At 35.0% G+C, this 16,732-nt stretch overlaps 7 non-coding genes across 7 annotated transcripts; all 7 read right to left on the bottom strand.

Moving 5' to 3' along the window:
- Positions 1-1,147: 1,147 nt before the first annotated feature.
- TRNAC-GCA (transfer RNA cysteine (anticodon GCA)) lies at positions 1,148-1,219 on the bottom strand. The gene has a single exon. It is a non-coding gene; the product is annotated as a tRNA-Cys (tRNA).
- An 872-nt stretch (positions 1,220-2,091) lies between these two features.
- On the bottom strand, positions 2,092-2,163 carry TRNAC-ACA (transfer RNA cysteine (anticodon ACA)). The gene has a single exon. It is a non-coding gene; the product is annotated as a tRNA-Cys (tRNA).
- An 873-nt stretch (positions 2,164-3,036) lies between these two features.
- TRNAC-ACA (transfer RNA cysteine (anticodon ACA)) lies at positions 3,037-3,108 on the bottom strand. Its single transcript has one exon. It is a non-coding gene; the product is annotated as a tRNA-Cys (tRNA).
- Positions 3,109-10,657: 7,549 nt separating this feature from the next.
- TRNAC-GCA (transfer RNA cysteine (anticodon GCA)) lies at positions 10,658-10,729 on the bottom strand. The gene has a single exon. It is a non-coding gene; the product is annotated as a tRNA-Cys (tRNA).
- An 877-nt stretch (positions 10,730-11,606) lies between these two features.
- Positions 11,607-11,678, bottom strand: TRNAC-GCA (transfer RNA cysteine (anticodon GCA)). Its single transcript has one exon. It is a non-coding gene; the product is annotated as a tRNA-Cys (tRNA).
- Positions 11,679-14,467: 2,789 nt separating this feature from the next.
- On the bottom strand, positions 14,468-14,539 carry TRNAC-GCA (transfer RNA cysteine (anticodon GCA)). The gene has a single exon. It is a non-coding gene; the product is annotated as a tRNA-Cys (tRNA).
- Positions 14,540-15,417: 878 nt separating this feature from the next.
- Positions 15,418-15,489, bottom strand: TRNAC-GCA (transfer RNA cysteine (anticodon GCA)). Its single transcript has one exon. It is a non-coding gene; the product is annotated as a tRNA-Cys (tRNA).
- Positions 15,490-16,732: the final 1,243 nt, after the last annotated feature.

Below are 16,732 nucleotides of genomic sequence, written 5' to 3'. Positions count from 1 at the left end.
TGAATGTAAAACACAGCTTGTATCATATGAAGAAATCCTAAACAGTTTCATGGTGTTTACCCTATGTTTCAGGAGATGATCAGAAGTATTTCAAATGTAGAAATTTGTTTCTCATTACATAAAATGGTAACATTGTAAATGTTTTCTTCAATTTATTTAATAAAATAAATATTTCTACAGGTAAAACAGTTGAACAAGGGGCACCCAGAGTTGAACTAGGGACCTCTTGATCTACATTCAAATGCTCTACTACTGAGCTATACCCCCAGTTCTGAAAAGCTCGCCTTTATTAATTCAGTAATATGTACAAAATGCAAGCAACATGCAATCACCATCAAAGCAATGCATTTTCGGCCACCAAACCCTCCTTATAAGTATAAGGGGTACAAAAATGTCCTTTATCTGCCTTGGTAAAATACTGTGAGGTTTCCATTGCAAGAATTCATAAATTTCGTATCACATGTAGATCTTGGAACATGGAAAAAAAACGTTTGTCAAATGCACAAATTCTGCAAAACGTAACTGCTTCTCTATTGCAGTTTGCTGATTTTGTGCTAAGAGTATAGTTAAACCCAATTGTTCATTGTTTTTTATATGAAATGATGATATATCCTATTGTTTCTTACAGTGCATTGGGTTGAAAAACATTTTAACAGGATCTATTGACGAGGGTATATGCTTATGAAACAGGGACTTCTTGAACTGCACTCCTATGCTCTACCACTGAGTTAAACCCTTGAATGCTGAAAACTGCCCTTTTTTAAAAAGGTGATAGAGTGGGTGACTGTATGGAACTTGTAGAACTAATGACATCAGTGCACTTCTGGTCAGCTTTACAAATTAATACATTTCATTAAGGGCATATTATTGGTTTCCACCACAGTTTTATAACATTCATATGAGCTTCCAATGGACTATTTCAAACTGATCATATCACCAGTAGAACTTGGGTGAATGTAAAACACAGCTTGTATCATATGAAGAAATCCTAAACAGCTTAATGGTGTTTACCCTATGTTTCAGGTGATGATCAGGAGTATTTCAAATGTAGAAATTTGTTGCTCATTACATAAAATGGTAACATTGTAAATGTTTTCTTCAATTTATTTAATAAAATAAATATTTCTACAGGTAAAACAGTTGAACAAGGGGACACCCAGATTTGAACTAGGGACCTCTTGATCTGCAGTCAAATGCTCTACCACTGAGCTATACCCCCAGTTCTGAAAAGTTCGCCTTTATTAATTCAGTAATATGTACAAAGTGCAAGCAACATGCAATCACCATCAAAGCAAAGTATTTTCAGCCACCAAACCCTCCTTATAAGTATAAGGGGTACAAAAGATGTCCTTTATCTGCCTTGGTAAAATACAGTGAGGTTTCCATTGCAAGAATTCATACATTTCGTATCACATGTAGATCTTGGAACATGGAAAAAAATCTTTTGTCAAATGCACAAATTCTGCAAAATGTTACTGCTTCTCTACTGCAGTTTGTTGATTTTGTGCTAAGAGCATAGTTAAACCCAATTGTTCATTGTTTTGTATATGCAATGATGATATATCCTATTGTTTCTTACAGTGCATTGGGTTGAAAAACATTTTAACAGGATCTATTGAAGAGGGTATATGGTTATGAAACAGGGACTTCTTGAACTACACTCCTATGCTCTACCACTGAGTTAAACCCTTGAATGCTGAAAACTGCCCTTTTTTAAAAAGGTGATAGAGTGGGTGACTGTATGGAACTTGTAGAACTAATGACATCAGTGCACTTCTGGTCAGCTGGACAAATTAATACAGTTCATTAAGGGCATATTATTGGTTTCCACCACAGTTTTATAACATTCATATGAGCTTCCAATGGACTATTTCAAACTGATAATATCACCAGTAGAACTTGGGTGAATGTAAAACACAGCATGCATCATATGAAAAAATCCTAAACAGTTTCATGGTGTTTACCCTATGTTTCAGGAGATGATCAGGAGTATTTCAAATGTAGAAATGTGTTGCTCATTACATTAAATGCTAAGATTGTAAATGTTTTCTTCAATTTAAAAAATATTTCTACAGGTAAAACAGTTGAACAAGGGGGCACCCAGATTTGAACTAGGGACCTCTTGATTTGTAGTCAAATGCTCTACCACTGAGCTATACCCCCAGTTCTGAAAAATTCACCTTTATTAATTCAGTAATATGTACAAAGTGCAAGCAACATGCAATCACCATCAAAGCAATGCATTTTCACCCACCAAACCCTCCTTATAAGTATATGGGGTGCGAAGGATGTCCTTTATCTGCCTTGGTAAAATACAGTGAGGTTTCCATGGCAAGAATTCATAAATTTCGTATCACATGTAGATCTTGGAACATGGAAAAAAAATCTTTTGTCAAATGCACAAATTCTGCAAAATGTAACTGCTTCTCTACTGCAGTTTGTTGATTTTGTGCTAAGAGCATAGTTAAACCCAATTGTTCATTTTTTTGTATATGAAATGATGATATATCCTATTGTTTCTTACAGTGCGTTGGGTTGAAAAACATTTTAACAGGATCTATTGAAGAGGGTATATGGTTATGAAACAGGGACTTCTTGAACTACACTCCTACGCTCTACCACTGACATAAACCCTTCAATATTGAAAACTGCCCTTTTTTAAAAAGGTGATAGAGTGGGTGACTGTATGGAACTTGTAGAACTAATGACATCAGTGCACTTCTGGTCAGCTGTACAAATTAATACAGTTCATTAAGGGCATATTATTGGTTTCCACCACAGTTTTATAACATTCATATGAGCTTCCAATGGACTATTTCAAACTGATAATATCACCAGTAGAACTTGGGTGAATGTAAAACACAGCTTGCATCATATGAAGAAATCCTAAACAGTTTCATGGTGTTTACCCTATGTTTCAGGAGATGATCAGGAGTATTTCAAATGTAGAAATGTGTTGCTCATTACATTAAATGCTAAGATTGTAAATGTTTTCTTCAATTTAAAAAATATTTCTACAGGTAAAACAGTTGAACAAGGGGGCACCCAGATTTAAACTAGGGACCTCTTGATTTGTAGTCAAATGCTCTACCACTGAGCTATACCCCCAGTTCTGAAAAATTCACCTATATTAATTCAGTAATATGTACAAAGTGCAAGCAACATGCAATCACCATCAAAGCAATGCATTTTCAGCCACCAAACCCTCCTTATAAGTATAAGGGGTACAAAAGATGTCCTTTATCTGCCTTGGTAAAATACAGTGAGGTTTCCATTGCAAGAATTCATACATTTCGTATCACATGTAGATCTTGGAACATGAAAAAAAAAAGTTTGACAAATGCACAAATTCTGCAAAACGTAACTGCTTCTCTACTGCAGTTTGTTGATTTTGTGCTAAGAGTATAATTAAACCCAATGTTCCATTGTTTTTTGTATGAAATGATGATATATCCTATTGTTTCTTACAGTGCATTGGGTTGAAAAACATTTTAACAGGATCTATTGACGAGGGTATATGCTTATGAAACAGGGACTTCTTGAACTGCACTCCTATGCTCTACCACTGAGTTAAACCCTTGAATGCTGAAAACTGCCCTTTTTTAAAAAGGTGATAGAGTGGGTGACTGTATGGAACTTGTAGAACTAATGACATCAGTGCACTTCTGGTCAGCTTTACAAATTAATACATTTCATTAAGGGCATATTATTGGTTTCCACCACAGTTTTATAACATTCATATGAGCTTCCAATGGACTATTTCAAACTGATCATATCACCAGTAGAACTTGGGTGAATGTAAAACACAGCTTGTATCATATGAAGAAATCCTAAACAGTTTCATGTTGTTTACCCTATGTTTCACGAGATGATCAGGAGTATTTCAAATGTAGAAATGTGTTGCTCATTACATAAAATGCTAACATTGTAAATGTTTTCTTCAATTTATTTAATAAAAAAAATATTTCTACAGGTAAAACAGTTGAACAAGGGGCACCCAGAGTTGAACTAGGGACTTCTTGATCTGCAGTCAAATGCTCTACTACTGAGCTATACCCACAGTTCTGAACAGTTCACCTTTATTAATTCAGTAATATGTACAAAGTGCAAGCAACATGCAATCACCATCAAAGCAATGCATTTTCATCCACCAAACCTTCTTATAAGTATATGGGGTATGAAGGATGTCCTTTATCTGCCTTGGTAAAATACAGTGAGGTTTCCATTGCAAGAATTCATACATTTCGTATCACATGTAGATCTTGGAACATGGAAAAAAAATCTTTTGTCAAATGCACAAATTCTGCAAAATGTAAATGCTTGTCTACTGCAGTTTGTTGATTTTGTGCTAAGAGCATAGTTAAACCCAATTGTTCATTGTTTTGTATATGAAATGATGATATATCCTATTGTTTCTTACAGTGCATTGGGTTGAAAAATATTTTAACAGGATATATTGATGAGGGTATATGCTTATGAAACAGGGACTTCTTGAACTGCACTCCTATGCTCTACCACTGAGTTAAACCCTTGAATGCTGAAAACTGCCCTTTTTTAAAAAGGTGATAGAGTGGGTGACTGTATGGAACTTGTAGAACTAATGACATCAATGCACTTCTGGTCAGCTGTACAAATTAATTCATTTCATTAAGGGCATATTATTGGTTTCCACCACAGTTTTATAACATTCATATGAGCTTCCAATGGACTATTTCAAACTGGTCATATCACCAGTAGAACCTGGGTGAATGTAAAACACAGCTTGTATCATATGAAGAAATCCTAAACAGTTTCATGGTGTTTACCCTATGTTTCAGGAGATGATCAGGAGTATTTCAAATGTAGAAATGTGTTGCTCATTACATAAAATGCTACGATTGTAAATGTTTTTTTCAATTTATTTAATAAAAAAATATTTCTACAGGTAAAACAGTTGAACAAGGGGGCACCCAGATATGAACTAGGGACCGCTTGATCTGCAGTCAAATGCTTTACCACTGAGCTATACCCCCAGTTTGGAAAAGTTCACCTTTATTAATTCAGTAATATGTACAAAGTGCAAGCAACATGCAATCACCATCAAAGCAATGCATTTTCAGCCACCAAACCCTCCTTATAAGTATATGGGGTGCAAAGGATGTCTTTATCTGACTTGGTAAAATACAGTGAGGTTTCCATTGCAATAATTCATACATTTCGTATCACATGTAGATCTTGGAACATGGAAAAAAAATCTTTTGTCAAATGCACAAATTCTGCAAAATGTAACTGCTTCTCTACTGCAGTTTGTTGATTTTGTGCTAAGCGCATAGTTAAACCCAATTGTTCATTGTTTTGTATATGAAATGATGATATATCCTATTGTTTCTTACAGTGCATTGGGTTGAAAAACATTTTAACAGGATCTATTGAAGAGGGTATATGGTTATGAAACAGGGACTTCTTGAACTACACTCCTACGCTCTACCACTGACATAAACCCTTCAATGTTGAAAACTGCCCTTTTTTAAAAAGGTGATAGAGTGGGTGACTGTATGGAACTTGTAGAAGTAATGACATCAGTGCACTTCTGGTCAGCTGTACAAATTAATACAGTTCATTAAGGGCATATTATTGGTTTCCACCACAGTTTTATAACATTCATATGAGCTTCCAATGGACTATTTCAAACTGATAATATCACCAGTAGAACTTGGGTGAATGTAAAACACAGCTTGTATCATATGAAGAAATCCTAAACAGCTTAATGGTGTTTACCCTATGTTTCAGGAGATGATCAGGAGTATTTCAAATGTAGAAATTTGTTGCTCATTACATAAAATGGTAACATTGTAAATGTTTTCTTCAATTTATTTAATAAAATAAATATTTCTACAGGTAAAACAGTTGAACAAGGGGACACCCAGATTTGACCTAGGGACCTCTTGAGCTGCAGGCAAATGCTCTACCACTGAGCTATACCCCCAGTTCTGAAAAGTTCACCTTTATTAATTCAGTAATATGTACAAAGTGCAAGCAACATGCAATCACCATCAAAGCAAAGCATTTTCAGCCACCAAACCCTCCTTATAAGTATAAGGGGTACAAAAGATGTCCTTTATCTGCCTTGGTAAAATACAGCGAGGTTTCCATTGCAAGAATTCATACATTTCATATCACATGTAGATCTTGGAACATGGAAAAAAAATATTTTGTCAAATGCACAAATTCTGCAAAATGTAACTGCTTCTCTACTGCAGTTTGTTGATTTTGTGCTAAGAGTATAGTTAAACCCAATTGTTCATTGTTTTTTATATGAAATGATGATATATCCTATTGTTTCTTACAGTGCATTGGGTTGAAAAACATTTTAACAGGATCTATTGACGAGGGTATATGGTTATGAAACAGGGACTTCTTCAACTGCACTCCTATGCTCTAACACTGAGTTAAACCCTTGAATGCTGAAAACTGCCCTTTTTTAAAAAGGTGATAGAGTGGGTGACTGTATGGAACTTGTAGAACTAATGACATCAGTGCACTTCTGGTCAGCTGTACAAATTAATACATTTCATTAAGGGCATATTATTGGTTTCCACCACAGTTTTATAACATTCATATGAGCTTCCAATGGACTATTTCAAACTGATAATATCACCAGTAGAACTTGGGTGAATGTAAAACACAGCTTGTATCATATGAAGAAATCCTAAACAGTTTCATGGTGTTTACCCTATGTTTCAGGAGATGATCAGGAGTATTTCAAATGTAGAAATGTGTTGCTCATTACATAAAATGCTGAGATTGTAAATGTTTTCTTCAATTTATTTAATTAAAAAAATATTTCTACAGGTAAAACAGTTGAACAAGGGGCACCCAGAGTTGAACTAGGGACCTCTTAATCTGCAGTCAAATGCTCTACTACTGAGCTATACCCCCAGTTCTGAAAAGTTCATCTTTATTAATTCAGTAATATGTACAAAATGCAAGCAACATGCAATCACCATCAAAGCAATGCATTTTCGGCCACCAAACCCTCCTTATAAGTATAAGGGGTACAAAAATGTCCTTTATCTGCCTTGGTAAAATACTGTGAGGTTTCCATTGCAAGAATTCATAAATTTCGTATCACATGTAGATCTTGGAACATGGAAAAAAAACGTTTGTCAAATGCACAAATTCTGCAAAACGTAACTGCTTCTCTATTGCAATTTGTTGATTTTGTGCTAAGAGTATAGTTAAACCCAATTGTTCATTGTTTTTTATATGAAATTATGATATATCCTATTGTTTCTTACAGTGCATTGGGTTGAAAAACATTTTAACAGGATCTATTGACGAGGGTATATGCTTATGAAACAGGGACTTCTTGAACTGCACTCCTATGCTCTACCACTGAGTTAAACCCTTGAATGCTGAAAACTGCCCTTTTTTAAAAAGGTGATAGAGTGGGTGACTGTATGGAACTTGTAGAACTAATGACATCAATGCACTTCTGGTCAGCTGTACAAATTAATTCATTTCATTAAGGGCATATTATTGGTTTCCACCACAGTTTTATAACATTCATATGAGCTTCCAATGGACTATTTCAAACTGGTCATATCACCAGTAGAACCTGGGTGAATGTAAAACACAGCTTGTATCATATGAAGAAATCCTAAACAGTTTCATGGTGTTTACCCTATGTTTCAGGAGATGATCAGGAGTATTTCAAATGTAGAAATGTGTTGCTCATTACATAAAATGCTACGATTGTAAATGTTTTTTTCAATTTATTTAATAAAAAAATATTTCTACAGGTAAAACAGTTGAACAAGGGGGCACCCAGATATGAACTAAGGACCGCTTGATCTGCAGTCAAATGCTTTACCACTGAGCTATACCCCCAGTTTGGAAAAGTTCACCTTTATTAATTCAGTAATATGTACAAAGTGCAAGCAACATGCAATCACCATCAAAGCAATGCATTTTCAGCCACCAAACCCTCCTTATAAGTATATGGGGTGCAAAGGATGTCTTTATCTGCCTTGGTAAAATACAGTGAGGTTTCCATTGCAATAATTCATACATTTCGTATCACATGTAGATCTTGGAACATGGAAAAAAAATCTTTTGTCAAATGCACAAATTCTGCAAAATGTAACTGCTTCTCTACTGCAGTTTGTTGATTTTGTGCTAAGCGCATAGTTAAACCCAATTGTTCATTGTTTTGTATATGAAATGATGATATATCCTATTGTTTCTTACAGTGCATTGGGTTGAAAAACATTTTAACAGGATCTATTGAAGAGGGTATATGGTTATGAAACAGGGACTTCTTGAACTACACTCCTACGCTCTACCACTGACATAAACCCTTCAATGTTGAAAACTGCCCTTTTTTAAAAAGGTGATAGAGTGGGTGACTGTATGGAACTTGTAGAAGTAATGACATCAGTGCACTTCTGGTCAGCTGTACAAATTTATACAGTTCATTAAGGGCATATTATTGGTTTCCACCACAGTTTTATAACATTCATATGAGCTTCCAATGGACTATTTCAAACTGATAATATCACCAGTAGAACTTGGGTGAATGTAAAACACAGCTTGTATCATATGAAGAAATCCTAAACAGCTTAATGGTGTTTACCCTATGTTTCAGGAGATGATCAGGAGTATTTCAAATGTAGAAATTTGTTGCTCATTACATAAAATGGTAACATTGTAAATGTTTTCTTCAATTTATTTAATAAAATAAATATTTCTACAGGTAAAACAGTTGAACAAGGGGACACCCAGATTTGAACTAGGGACCTCTTGAGCTGCAGGTAAATGCTCTACCACTGAGCTATACCCCCAGTTCTGAAAAGTTCACCTTTATTAATTCAGTAATATGTACAAAGTGCAAGCAACATGCAATCACCATCAAAGCAAAGCATTTTCAGCCACCAAACCCTCCTTATAAGTATAAGGGGTACAAAAGATGTCCTTTATCTGCCTTGGTAAAATACAGCGAGGTTTCCATTGCAAGAATTCATACATTTCATATCACATGTAGATCTTGGAACATGGAAAAAAAATATTTTGTCAAATGCACAAATTCTGCAAAATGTAACTGCTTCTCTACTGCAGTTTGTTGATTTTGTGCTAAGAGTATAGTTAAACCCAATTGTTCATTGTTTTTTATATGAAATGATGATATATCCTATTGTTTCTTACAGTGCATTGGGTTGAAAAACATTTTAACAGGATCTATTGACGAGGGTATATGGTTATGAAACAGGGACTTCTTCAACTGCACTCCTATGCTCTAACACTGAGTTAAACCCTTGAATGCTGAAAACTGCCCTTTTTTAAAAAGGTGATAGAGTGGGTGACTTTATGGAACTTGTAGAAATAATGACATCAGTGCACTTCTGGTCAGCTGTACAAATTAATACATTTCATTAAGGGCATATTATTGGTTTCCACCACAGTTTTATAACATTCATATGAGCTTCCAATGGACTATTTCAAACTGATAATATCACCAGTAGAACTTGGGTGAATGTAAAACACAGCTTGTATCATATGAAGAAATCCTAAACAGTTTCATGGTGTTTACCCTATGTTTCAGGAGATGATCAGGAGTATTTCAAATGTAGAAATGTGTTGCTCATTACATAAAATGCTGAGATTGTAAATGTTTTCTTCAATTTATTTAATTAAAAAAATATTTCTACAGGTAAAACAGTTGAACAAGGGGCACCCAGAGTTGAACTAGGGACCTCTTAATCTGCAGTCAAATGCTCTACTACTGAGCTATACCCCCAGTTCTGAAAAGTTCATCTTTATTAATTCAGTAATATGTACAAAATGCAAGCAACATGCAATCACCATCAAAGCAATGCATTTTCGGCCACCAAACCCTCCTTATAAGTATAAGGGGTACAAAAATGTCCTTTATCTGCCTTGGTAAAATACTGTGAGGTTTCCATTGCAAGAATTCATAAATTTCGTATCACATGTAGATCTTGGAACATGGAAAAAAAATGTTTGTCAAATGCACAAATTCTGCAAAACGTAACTGCTTCTCTATTGCAGTTTGTTGATTTTGTGCTAAGAGTATAGTTAAACCCAATTGTTCATTGTTTTTTATATGAAATGATGATATATCCTACTGTTTCTTACAGTGCATTGGGTTGAAAAACATTTTAACAGGATCTATTGACGAGGGTATATGCTTATGAAACAGGGACTTCTTGAACTGCACTCCTATGCTCTACCACTGAGTTAAACCCTTGAATGCTGAAAACTGCCCTTTTTTTTAAAAAGGTGATAGAGTGGGTGACTGTATGGAACTTGTAGAACTAATGACATCAGTGCACTTCTGGTCAGCTCTACAAATTAATACATTTCATTAAGGGCATATTATTGGTTTCCACCACAGTTTTATAACATTCATATGAGCTTCCAATGGACTATTTCAAACTGATCATATCACCAGTACAACTTGGGTGAATGTAAAACACAGCTTGTATCATATGAAGAAATCCTAAACAGCTTAATGGTGTTTACCCTATGTTTCAGGTGATGATCAGGAGTATTTCAAATGTAGAAATTTGTTGCTCATTACATAAAATGGTAACATTGTAAATGTTTTCTTCAATTTATTTAATAAAATAAATATTTCTACAGGTAAAACAGTTGAACAAGGGGACACCCAGATTTGAACTAGGGACCTCTTGAGCTGCAGTCAAACGCTCTACCACTGAGCTATACCCCCAGTTCTGAAAAATTCTCCTTTATTAATTCAGTAATATGTACAAAGTGCAAGCAACATGCAATCACCATCAAAGCAATGCATTTTCAGCCATCAAACCCTCCTTATCAGTATATGAGGTGCAAATGATGTCCTTTATCTGCCTTGGTAAAACACAGTGAGTTTTCCATTGCAAGAATTCATACATTTCGTATCACATGTAGATCTTGGAACATGGAAAAAAAATCTTTTGCCAAATGCACAAAGTCTGCAAAATGTAACTGCTTCTCTACTGCAGTTTGTTGATTTTGTGCTAAGAGCATAGTTAAACCCAATGTTCATTGTTTTGTATATGAAATGATGATATAGCCTATTGTTTCTTACAGTGCATTGGGTTGAAAAACATTTTAACAGGATCTATTGAAGAGGGTATATGGTTATGAAACAGGGACTTCTTGAACTACACTCCTACGCTCTACCACTGACATAAACCCTTGAATGTTGAAAACTGCCCTTTTTAAAAAAGATGATAGAGTGGGTGACTCTATGGAACTTGTAGAACTAATGACATCAGTGCACATCTGGTCAGCTGTACAAATTAATACATTTCATTAAGGGCATATTATTGGTTTCCACCACAGTTTTATAACATTCATATGAGCTTCCAATGGACTATTTCAAACTAATAATATCACCAGTAGAACTTGGGTGAATGTAAAACACAGCTTGTATCATATGAAGAAATCCTAAACAGTTTCATGGTGTTTACCCTATATTTCAGGAGATGATCAGGAGTATTTCAAATGTAGAAATGTGTTGCTCATTACATAAAATGCTAAGATTGTAAATGTTTTATTCAATTTATTTAAAAAAATATTTCTACAGGTAAAACAGCTGAACAAGGGGGCACCCAGATTTGAACTAGGGACCTCTTGATCTGCAGTCAAATGCTCTACCACTGAGCGATACCCCCAATTCTGAAAAGTTCACCTTTATTAATTCAGTAATATGTACAAAGTGCAAGCAACATGCAATCACCATCAAAGCAATGCATTTCCAGCCACCAAACTCTCCTTATAAGTATATGGGGTGCGAAGGATGTCCTTTATCTGACTTGGTAAAATACAGTGAGGTTTCCATTGCAAGAATTCATACATTTCGTATCACATGTAGATCTTGGAACATGGAAAAAAAACTTTTGACAAATGCACACATTCTGCAAAACGTAACTGTTTCTCTACTGCATTTTGTTGATGTTGTGCTAAGAGCATAGTTAAACCCAATTGTTCATTGTTTTGTATATGAAATGATGATATATCTTATTGTTTCTTACAGTGCATTGGGTTAAAACATACATTTTAACAGGATCTATTGAAGAGGGTATATGGTTATGAAACATGAACTTCTTGAAAAGCCCTCCTACGCTCTACCACTGACATAAACAATTGAATGCTGAAAACTGCCCTTTTTTAAAAAGGTGATAGAGTGGGTGACTGTATGGAACTTGTAGAACTAATGACATCAGTGCACTTCTGGTCAGCTGTACAAATTAATACATTTCATTAAGGGCATATTATTGGTTTCCACCACAGTTTTATAACATTCATATGAGCTTCCAATGGACTATTTCAAACTAATCATATCACCAGTAGAACTTGGGTGAATGTAAAACACACTGTGTATCATATGAAGAAATCCTAAACAGTTTAATGGTGTTTACCCTATGTTTCAGGTGATGATCAGGAGTATTTCAAATGTAGAAATGTTTTGCTCATTACATAACATGCTAAGATTGTAAATGTTTACTTCAATTTATTTAATTAAAAACATATTTCTAGAGGTAAAACAGGTGGACAAGGGGGAACCCAGATATGAACTAGGATCCTTTTGATCTGCAGTGAAATGCTCTACCCCTGAGCTATATACCACCATTTCTGAAACATTCACCTTTATTTATTCAGTAATATGTACAAAGTGGAAGCAACATGCAATCACCATCAAAGCAAAGCATTTTCAGCCACCAAACCCTCCTTATAAGTATATGGGTTGCGAAGGATGTCCTTTATCTGCCTTGGTAAAATACAGTGAGGTTTCCATTGCAAGAATTCATACATTTCGTATCACATGTAGATCTTGGAACATGGAAAAAAAATCTTTTGTCAAATGCACAAATTCTGCAAAATGTAACTGCTTCTCTATTGCAGTTTGTTGATTTTGTGCTAAGAGCATAGTTAAACCCAATTGTTCATTCTTTTGTATATGAAATGATTATATATCTTATTGTTTCTTACCATGCATTGGGTAGAAAAACATTTTAACAGGATCTATTGAAGAGGGTATATGGTTATGAAACGGGGACTTCTTGAACTGCATTCCTACGCTCTACCACTGAGTTAAACCCTCGAATGCTGAAAACTGCCCTTTTTTAAAAAGGTGATAGAGTGGGTGACTGTATGGAACTTGTAGAACTAATGACATCAGTGCACTTCTGGTCAGCTCTACAAATTAATACATTTCATTAAGGGCATATTATCGGTTTCCACCACAGTTTTATAACATTCATATGAGCTTCCAATGGACTATTTCAAACTGATCATATCACCAGTACAACTTGGGTGAATGTAAAACACAGCTTGTATCATATGAAGAAATCCTAAACAGCTTAATGGTGTTTACCCTATGTTTCAGGTGATGATCAGGAGTATTTCAAATGTAGAAATTTGTTGCTCATTACAGAAAATGGTAACATTGTAAATGTTTTCTTCAATTTATTTAATAAAATAAATATTTCTACAGGTAAAACAGTTGAACAAGGGGACACCCAGATTTGAGCTAGGGACCTCTTGAGCTGCAGGCAAATGCTCTACCACTGAGCTATACCCCCAGTTCTGAAAAGTTCACTTTTATTAATTCAGTAATATGTACAAAGTGGAAGCAACATGCTATCACCATCAAAGCAAAGCATTTTCAGCCACCAAACCCTCCTTATAAGTATAAGGGGTACAAAAGATGTCCTTTATCTGCCTTGGTAAAATACAGTGAGGTTTCCATTGCAAGAATTCATACATTTCGTATCACATGTAGATCTTGGAACATGGAACAAAAATCTTTTGGCAAATGCACAAATTCTGCAAAATGTAACTGCTTCTCTACTGCAGTTTGTTGATTTTGTGCTAAGAGCATAGTTAAACCCAATGTTCATTGTTTTGTATATGAAATGATGATATAGCCTATTGTTTCTTACAGTGCATTGGGTTGAAAAACATTTTAACAGGATCTATTGAAGAGGGTATATGGTTATGAAACAGGGACTTCTTGAACTACACTCCTACGCTCTACCACTGACATAAACCCTTGAATGTTGAAAACTGCCCTTTTTAAAAAAGATGATAGAGTGGGTGACTCTATGGAACTTGTAGAACTAATGACATCAGTGCACTTCTGGTCAGCTGTACAAATTAATACATTTCATTAAGGGCATATTATTGGTTTCCACCACAGTTTTATAACATTCATATGAGCTTCCAATGGACTATTTCAAACTAATAATATCACCAGTAGAACTTGGGTGAATGTAAAACACAGCTTGTATCATATGAAGAAATCCTAAACAGTTTCATGGTGTTTACCCTATATTTCAGGAGATGATCAGGAGTATTTCAAATGTAGAAATGTGTTGCTCATTACATAAAATGCTAAGATTGTAAATGTTTTATTCAATTTATTTTAAAAAAATATTTCTACAGGTAAAACAGCTGAACAAGGGGGCACCCAGATTTGAACTAGGGACCTCTTGATCTGCAGTCAAATGCTCTACCACTGAGCGATACCCCCAATTCTGAAAAGTTCACCTTTATTAATTCAGTAATATGTACAAAGTGCAAGCAACATGCAATCACCATCAAAGCAATGCATTTCCAGCCACCAAACTCTCCTTATAAGTATATGGGGTGCGAAGGATGTCCTTTATCTGACTTGGTAAAATACAGTGAGGTTTCCATTGCAAGAATTCATACATTTCGTATCACATGTAGATCTTGGAACATGGAAAAAAAACTTTTGACAAATGCACACATTCTGCAAAACGTAACTGTTTCTCTACTGCATTTTGTTGATGTTGTGCTAAGAGCATAGTTAAACCCAATTGTTCATTGTTTTGTATATGAAATGATGATATATCTTATTGTTTCTTACAGTGCATTGGGTTGAAAAACATTTTAACAGGATCTATTGAAGAGGGTATATGGTTATGAAACAGGGACTTCTTGAACTACACTCCTACGCTCTACCACTGACATAAACCCTTGAATGTTGAAAACTGCCCTTTTTAAAAAAGATGATAGAGTGGGTGACTCTATGGAACTTGTAGAACTAATGACATCAGTGCACTTCTGGTCAGCTGTACAAATTAATACATTTCATTAAGGGCATATTATTGGTTTCCACCACAGTTTTATAACATTCATATGAGCTTCCAATGGACTATTTCAAACTAATAATATCACCAGTAGAACTTGGGTGAATGTAAAACACAGCTTGTATCATATGAAGAAATCCTAAACAGTTTCATGGTGTTTACCCTATATTTCAGGAGATGATCAGGAGTATTTCAAATGTAGAAATGTGTTGCTCATTACATAAAATGCTAAGATTGTAAATGTTTTATTCAATTTATTTTAAAAAAATATTTCTACAGGTAAAACAGCTGAACAAGGGGGCACCCAGATTTGAACTAGGGACCTCTTGATCTGCAGTCAAATGCTCTACCACTGAGCGATACCCCCAATTCTGAAAAGTTCACCTTTATTAATTCAGTAATATGTACAAAGTGCAAGCAACATGCAATCACCATCAAAGCAATGCATTTCCAGCCACCAAACTCTCCTTATAAGTATATAGGGTGCGAAGGATGTCCTTTATCTGACTTGGTAAAATACAGTGAGGTTTCCATTGCAAGAATTCATACATTTCGTATCACATGTAGATCTTGGAACATGGAAAAAAAACTTTTGACAAATGCACACATTCTGCAAAACGTAACTGTTTCTCTACTGCATTTTGTTGATGTTGTGCTAAGAGCATAGTTAAACCCAATTGTTCATTGTTTTGTATATGAAATGATGATATATCTTATTGTTTCTTACAGTGCATTGGGTTAAAACATACATTGTAACAGGATCTATTGAAGAGGGTATATGGTTATGAAACATGAACTTCTTGAAAAGCCCTCCTACGCTCTACCACTGACATAAACAATTGAATGCTGAAAACTGCCCTTTTTTAAAAAGGTGATAGAGTGGGTGACTGTATGGAACTTGTAGAACTAATGACATCAGTGCACTTCTGGTCAGCTGTACAAATTAATACATTTCATTAAGGGCATATTATTGGTTTCCACCACAGTTTTATAACATTCATATGAGCTTCCAATGGACTATTTCAAACTAATCATATCACCAGTAGAACTTGGGTGAATGTAAAACACACTGTGTATCATATGAAGAAATCCTAAACAGTTTAATGGTGTTTACCCTATGTTTCAGGTGATGATCAGGAGTATTTCAAATGTAGAAATGTTTTGCTCATTACATAAAATGCTAAGATTGTAAATGTTTACTTCAATTTATTTAATTAAAAACGTATTTCTAGAGGTAAAACAGTTGGACAAGGGGGAACCCAGATATGAACTAGGATCCTTTTGATCTGCAGTGAAATGCTCTACCCCTGAGCTATATACCACCATTTCTGAAACATTCACCTTTATTTATTCAGTAATATGTACAAAGTGGAAGCAACATGCAATCACCATCAAAGCAAAGCATTTTCATCCACCAAACCCTCCTTATAAGTATATGGGTTGCGAAGGATGTCCTTTATCTGCCTTGGTAAAATACAGTGAGGTTTCCATTGCAAGAATTCATACATTTCGTATCACATGTAGATCTTGGAACATGGAAAAAAAATCTTTTGTCAAATGCACAAATTCTACAAAATGTAACTGCTTCTCTATTGCAGTTTGTTGATTTT

The sequence above is a fragment of the Ambystoma mexicanum genome, chromosome 4q (genome assembly GCF_040938575.1).
Source record: "Ambystoma mexicanum isolate Mex_15411 chromosome 4q, UKY_AmexF1_1, whole genome shotgun sequence".
NCBI lineage: Eukaryota > Metazoa > Chordata > Amphibia > Caudata > Ambystomatidae > Ambystoma > Ambystoma mexicanum.
Note: the sequence above shows the minus strand (reverse complement) of the source record. Positions and strands in the feature narration are given on the sequence as shown.